This window comes from Salvelinus sp. IW2-2015, linkage group LG2, assembly GCF_002910315.2.
Source record: "Salvelinus sp. IW2-2015 linkage group LG2, ASM291031v2, whole genome shotgun sequence".
Taxonomy (NCBI): Eukaryota; Metazoa; Chordata; class Actinopteri; order Salmoniformes; family Salmonidae; genus Salvelinus; species Salvelinus sp. IW2-2015.
Window position 1 is genome coordinate 33620575 of NC_036839.1, and position 8116 is coordinate 33628690.

Below are 8116 nucleotides of genomic sequence, written 5' to 3' on the forward strand. Positions count from 1 at the left end.
GTCTGTTTTTACATCCATTGATAATTGCAATAGTTCCTCAATGTATTTGAAAAATCTTTCCAGCCCTCTCTCTTTCGATAACCACTCAGCGTGAAAGGGAAAAATGTCATGCTCTGATCCAKTGGAAACGTCATAAAACAGGCCTACCTGATTACTTCTTATCATTGCTTGACTTGGACTGAAATAGGTGCTGGTACTCATTTTGGGTGCTGGTACTGTTTATATTCAGGTGCAAGAGCTACACAATACTTTTGAGCTAATATTCTACAAGAGCAACAGGAGCTCAAGCAGTAGAACATTTGAGGTGCCGGTCCTCAGCTCTGGTGAGCTCCTGCCCAAGTCGAGCACTGCTTCTTATCCCTTGCGCAAATAGCCGACAGCTGTGTCTGTCCCGAGCTCACTGGCACAGGAAACTCTGAGGGCCCAGCATATTTTACACAATGTTGTTAGTTCGCTAGGGCAAGCTTCTGGTCGGACCCAAGTTAATAATTGATACAATGTTTCAAGTTTGTTGCAGACAGGCCATAAGTAGACAATGTGATTYATAGAATATTTATTTTTATCAGGATATTTTCTACCTGCAGGCTGCAATGTTTTTATTTGTCGGCTTTATGTAGGCTATTTTTACATAGTTGGCAATGGCAATAGAAGTTACTTTTTAGGTTTGTATCATTTTCATTTAGATTTTTATAGAATTTTGATTAACCACATGACAGGAGAGTAATGGCAGAATCTGCGAAGCCAGCAGGAGCGGGAGGAGAACAGTTCGGTCAGGTGAAGTTTTTTCTTCTTCTGGTTATCTTGATCTCTGGCGCCCTCTTGAGGCATTTGTCTTATTCATCAAACCGTAAACTTTAAGCATCAGACAAGGTCAATGCATATTGTTGATTTATTAAAACACATAGAGTGTGTCTATATATGGAAAAATACACGTTTAAAAAATTTGGTTGAAAGAACAGACGACTTTCTGTCGACCAATATATTATTTTAGTCGGGGACAGCCCTAACACAAACACATTTTTTTATTTATTGTGACTCGATATCAGTGAGAGTCAAACAAATAATATTCTGTTCTCTATCCATGGAATGAGTCCACTGCGCCACCAAGATTAATATAGCATGCCATGTTTTGTTACACATACAAAGATGTTCATTTTAGTCTATTCAAACAGACCCCAGTTCAAAGGAAACAAGCACCCATTAAGATCAGGTGTGGCCAATTAGTGGGCGCAGCCAACACACCTGATCACACTTAACAAGATAGAGAATAGTGAGATTTTTGTTGATGCTGAGAATGGAATGTACAGTACCAGTCAAAAGTTTGGACACCCCTACTCATTCAAGGGGTTTTCTTTATTTTTACTATTTTCTACATWGTAGAATAATAGTGAAGACATCAAAACGATGAAATAACACATATGGAATCAAGTAGTAACCCAAAAAGTGTTAAMCAAATCAAAATATATTTTACATTTGAGATTATTCAAAGTAGCCAGCCTTTGCCTTGATGACAGCTTTGCTGGAATGAGTAGGTGTGTCCAAACTTTTGACTGGTACTGTATATGTTTTTAAATAACATTCTTAGAATGCTCTCTGAATGTTACTAAAGTTTTCTTGTGGTTTTCATGGAAAGTTGTCTTAACGTTCTTGGGACAGTTTGAGAACATGACTTTAAATAGAACCATGAGGTAACCTGTAGGAAACRTTATGCTGAAGTGCTGAAATTCCCAMAGAAGAATGTTGTTTGTTAACATTCTCTGAACTATTTCAGAACCTTATCAATGTCAAACCAGTTGGAGAACGTTCTTAGAACATTACTATTACCTAAAATTGAAATTAAATGTAATCGTATTTGAACTTTTTGGAAAAGTCCTGTTAAAGTAAYGAAACACCAAGAAAAAAACATTTTTTTGTCAAGTTCCTTAAATGTGCTGAGACTGTTCCAAAGCCAAGCAACTATCCTGAACAATTCCCAGAAAGTTGTGGGAAGGTTATATGCAAAATAACCATAGGACAACCACGCTCTCAACAAGATATCAGAAACATATGGTTCTCAGAACGTTATGTGCTAGCTGGGTTCATACTGCTCCCTAAGCTGTCACAATATTTTCAGGTTGTTTTCAGGGTTCTTTTGATGTTCTTGTGCTAAGAAAGGTTGATTGGTAGTGTTCAGCACTCTGGACAGCTCTCATGCGGGACAAGGGGTAACTTTTAAATGTCTTTGGACAAATGTAGTACAGTGTATTCCGTAGGTGTGTGTGTGTTTCTCAGGCCTGTCCGTCAGGCCTGTGTGTGTTAATGCCATCTGTCTGAGACACCAAGGGAGACTTCTCTGTCACGTCAGTTAGTTTTACAGGAGAGCCAAAGGCCCAGAGCCAGAGTCTCTCTAAAGTCCTGCCAGCATCTATCTACACTGGACATCAGCCCTACTCCAGCCTCTATATATAAATCAGATAGAACAGGTCTCCCTATAGTTCTACTCGATTAAAATCTATTTGTCTGCCTCTCCTTATCCAAAGTGAAAGTATAAAGCCGACAATAAACCTTTTATGTCCTCTTATCTTAGTCCACTTTTTTACTGGGGTGAATATTTGTGCGTGCCTCTAGAGACAGACAGGATGAAAGCAGACATGAACGACTTGAAAGACATGATGACGCCTGACTCGTTATAACTTTGCCGTTTGTTGTAAATATCTTGGAATGAATCTGTCAGATCATCCAAAATCCAGCAAGTTTCAATCCCAATTTTTTGATTTAGTATGCCTATGAAATAAGAGCAGGATAACAATGCTCCAGCACTCTCTGTCTCTCTCTCTGTCTCTCTGTCTCTCTCTCTCTGTCTTTCTGTCTCTCTCTGTCTCTCTCTCTGTCTCTCTGTCTCTCTCTCTCTGTCTTTCTGTCTCTCTCTGTCTCTCTCTCTGTCTCTCTCTCTGTCTCTCTCTCTGTCTCTCTCTGTCTCTCTCTCTCTTTCTCTTTTCTTTTTCAAATTAGCCCAGAGGACTTTCCATGTCCTCTGGGCTAATTTGGGAGGCTTCATGGTCAATCAGTTGCTGCTGAAATCTGAATCCACTTTGACATCTCCCCTAATCAACTCTCTGTGTGCACTCCACTCACACATTATGCAAACTACTATGCGATACGCTGGACAATTTGACTCATTGGCCCTCTGCCAACTCATACACTGTACAAGTGATGTGCTCTGTTTGTCCACATCTGTCTTGGTCTTTTTTTGGTCTGGATTATTGATGCAGTCTCAAGCCCAGGTCTGACTGCATCAACTACAGTTTATTTGGCCCAGCATGTTGGCTAGTCTGGGATCTTTAGTGCTTAAGCTGGAGCTGCCAATGTTTTCTGAAGTCTGACTACCTCTGAGAGAACGCAGTCATCTGGGATATAACAATCTGATCTTGATTGAGTTTTTAGTCCATTTCTAAGCACAGAGCTCATTGTCGTTTCATTCTCTAATAGTCTAGCAATTGAATATCTCTGGCTTTATACTCATGGCGGTGCGAAGGCATCAATCTCAAGCACGGTTCACGTGTTGCGTTGCGATGCGATGTTGTGCTACAGTAATTTATCACAGGGCTGAGAGAAAACCCACCTGATGAAAATCAACCAGTCAATTTGTTACAGCTGCACACAGAGACAGAAAGGCCATTTTTCAGAGCCCAATCACTCCCACGTCTCCACAAGTATATTTAGCTCAAAGAGGCAGAGGGAAGTAAATATGTTTTACTGGTTTTCTCTGTTTAACGATATGCAGCAGATGTGGAGGAAAGGCATGGGAACTCCGGCTTTTATGAAGGCCCTGTTAGTGAAAAACTAATGACAAGGAACCAACGAGTCCTGTGACCTTTACTGAAGGGTCAGGGGTCAAAGTGGCATTGTTTCAGCGATTTTCAAGATGATATGAGTTTGGGACCTTGGTTATGGCCCCCCTAAATGTCAAAAGAAATGAGTCAACAGCTGTTTTGTTATGAAGACAAATCTGTTGTGCCGCTTTGGGAACAGGGGAGTCGATGTTTTGTGTGTGTGTATTTTGAACCAAAAGTGGTCCCAAATCCCACCCTCCGGCTTCCACCAAAAGCTGTCAATCTCCTTTAATGCTAAAAAGATGAGCGATCACATGCTACACGCTACACACTCATACGCTACAGGCTTCGGCACAGCCTCTGAAGTCTGCCGATCTCTCCCCTCCAGAAAATAGAACCAGGGTGACAGAGACAAAAGCATTTTTGCCAAGTAGAAAGTGGCGCCAGATTTGCTTTACACAATTTTTTGTTTTATTAAACAAAGCATGAAATCCCCCAAATCAACAATATCAGATGGCAAATCAAAAACATGAGCGTTAAAGAGTGTTGGAGGATGGACTTGTGGAAGGATGCAGTGCTCTGGTATGGCTTTCCATTCCGAGCCAGAGAACGGGTGTTTCATTTAACCATTGGGTTAGTAACGGGCCTCCCAACGCCGTCACACAGCCAGAAAGGAAGGCTCAGCTTCAGCCATAAAACAGGCAGCCAGAAGCACCCTGCGCCAGGCTGCTGGGGGTGAAAATGAGATGCCACGTTGCTCTGTAGAGACACATCAATGCTCTTGGAATGAATATGCAGTTGAACTTGTTTTGAGTTTCACACTCTAAACGTGGTATTGATGAGAACATGAATCCACATGTGCATTAGTGCATTAGTGCATTAGTGCATTAGCGCATTAGTGCAGTGTAAAGAAAATGTGTTATTGAATAATCCAGAACAAATTTAGGTTGTGTTTGATTGAATACCAGACCCCAGTATGGTGTGTAACAGGTGGAGAGAGAAAAATGGCGCTGACAGGTTAACACGCTCAGAAGGGATGTTATATTCTCTCTCTCTCTCTCTCTCTCTCTCTCTCTCTCTCTCTCTCTCTCTCTCTCTCTCTCTCTCTCTCTCTCTCTCTCTCTCTCTCTCTCTCTGGTTTCCCTCTCCTCACCTTCTGTGCTGCAGCAGATCTACCTGGTCAGACCTCCCTTGGGTCTCATACAGTACACTACAATCAATGTCCCCCAACCAGCTGCCTACTATGGCAGTCGACACCCCCCACCCCTCCACCTCACCACCCCACGTCTCACTGACAGGTGAGGACAAAGTTCCTGCATAGAGACAGAGTGTGCATGTGGCATCAGGTTTAACAAGCTGTCACTAGGCCATAGAAGATGGAGAAATGATGATGGTGGTGTGTCTGTGTCTGTGAGGGCTGCTCCAAAACACAGGACAGCAGAGGAAGACCTGTTTCCAGTTAAAAGCAGAAGCCCCCACAACAAAGGAATCGGCTGGGGGAGTCGTAACGAGAGGAATATCATTTTTCTTGGCCTCTGTGATCTGCCACTCTAGTGTTTCACTTTCAAAGCGCTGCTCGCTGGCAAAGGTCCTCGGCGCTGAATCTCTGTTGGAAGGAAGGAAAGCTCCCATCCACCCGCTCCGTTTTTCCAAAGAGAAAAACAATCCAATCTGCTCCTCCTATTCAGCCTGGCCCCGTGATAAAGACAGGATACAGAATAAAGGAAGCAGCAGGGTTGTTTGAGGCCAATATATCCCCTCTCCGCGGTCTTGGCTCAGCCAGAGAGCATCCTGGGGTAATCCTCCGATGAAGTGTTTAAGGCCACTGGGCTCTTTGTCTGGTTAAGACGTCTTAGAGGATTCCCCTCCTCAGACTCAGAGAGACAGAGGTTGGGTGGTTGGTTGGAGCCCCCCGGGGTTGCAGCCAGAGCTGCACTAAGTCAGGCGTGACCTCAGCTTCCGTCTGTCAGAGCCCACATCCTGGTTATGYCATTAGCATGGAAATAGAGTCACTAGGAGTGGCGTGTGTTGATGGATGCCAAGGGAAACCTTCCCCATTCATCTTTCGTCTCTCTGTTTCATAAATKTACTTAAATTCACAAGAGGCTGAATGTATCTCACCAGAGAAAGCATCCCAGGGAATGAAACMGCRCCCCTCTGTCTCAGTATGTGTAGCCCGTCTTTCTGATGCTGTCTGGTCAAAAAGAGTATGACATTGTTTTCACCTGTAGCATTGAATGGAAGGGAAGCCATCGAACATTTGGCCTCCCTTGATAAAACAATTATAAAATAATAGCCAATCAGCTTTGAGCTAAACTGAGTGAGCTCAGCTGTGAATGGTCCTGGCTCACCAAAAAAAGTGTCAAGTGAAGCCAGTTTTGGATTTGGCTTCACACCAATCACATCACATCAGAAGCCAAACGTCATTGACAGAAAATTAATTGTTGCATCTGGTTGTGTCATTGTCTTCCGGTGACTAGCTAGCTAGCTAAAATCGTCCCTTTCCTAAATTATCTATGGACGGAGATAGGGATTTGGACATGCGGTTTTACTTAATTCTCAGTACTGACCAATGATTATAACGGTGATTCTGATCCAACCATAATTTCATACATTGTGAGCCTGAGTGGATGGAAGCTCAACATGTAGCTAATACGCTATTGTTAACTAGCTGGCCTGGTGCATCGTTGCCCATTACAGGAAATTAGGATAGCAAGCAAGCATTTTAGCCATGTAGCCTAGGACAACAAAAACTACACATGTGTACTGCATGACAGAGTCAAAAACCGTTTAGGAAACATGAAAGAGGAGGATGGCATTGGAGTTTGGCATAGGGGTCCTGTGTGGCTTAGGTGGTAGAGCATGACACTTCCAATGCCAGGGTTGTGGGTTAGATTCTCAAGGGAGACCAGTATGAATTAAAATGTATGTACTCACTATTGTAAGTTGCTCTGGATAAGAGTGTCTGCTAAATTACTAAATGAAAAAATGAGTTTCTCTACAAGTAGGGTGAGTCAACTTGTTATTGTACTTGCACGCACGCACGCATCCACACACACACACAACACACACACACACACACACCACACACACACACACACACACACACACACACACACACACACCACACACACACACACACACACACACACACACACACATACACACACACACACAACACAACAACACAACACACACACCACACACACACACACCAACACACACACACCACACACACACACACCACACACACACACACACACAAATCAGTTTACCATGACAGCCACAGCCAATATTTAGCTTACATTGATTGGACTAAATCGTTTTTGGTATATTTTAGTTATCAAAAATATTAGACTAAGCATAGGTGATTTGATGATGTTGAAATGTTGAAGTTGAAATGGTGCTGGAATAGTGGAGGCAGCTCCTATTTTCTTCGCGACTTGCAGTAACTCTTCGTGGTTCAAAATCAATAGTTGTTTAGTGGTCAGAAAATGTCGGAAACATTAACTTACTTGACCATGCTGTAGGTCATGCAATATGTTTTGTGGACTTTTGTGGACCGGACAGATGTTGCTCTAATGAAACAAAGGTGTGGTTGAATTCATTCTGCAACTGTGTCTTCTTATTGTCTCGGCCTTAGGCCTATATATCACGGTGTCAAAGCATATGAACTAACAACAATAACCAACATTATCACAACACATAGGTTGTAATATGGCTTTTTCCCCATGGCTTTGCTTCCCCGGTGATTTTACCCACGCATCACTACTGGTCGCCAGATGAGCAACTGACTTTCATTGTTGCTCTTCGACAGAATCCTACTTACTCTAAATTGACTAGCTGGTCCATTTCTATACTGATGAATAATAATAATGATCACAAAGCCTGACTTAGGAAAGGAACTGTGGGTAAGTAAATGTTGAATGTCTTCAATACTCAGAGAAAGATTTGGACTTATCTTTGAGAGAGAGTGAGGGGGGATGGAGCTCATGTGTTGACCAGATCTGAGGTTTTGACTCTATGCCCGCCGTCGTTTGGAGTGAGGGATATTATTCATTGACTTGGTATTTATGAGCGGAAGGAAAAGCATCTTTGATAGAGAACCTCTCCACTGCTCCTCTAGAGCAGAGATACTCATGTCCTGAACCTCCTGGCTCTTCCCCTCTTCATCTTTATCTTTATTTAACTCTTGGTTAGAGCCTTTGCTGTTCTGGTATTCTGCTAGCCTGATGCTGAGTATGGTAACGTAGAATGGACTGGAGTGAAGCCACTGTGTTTGTCAAAAATGGGTGTTGACAGAC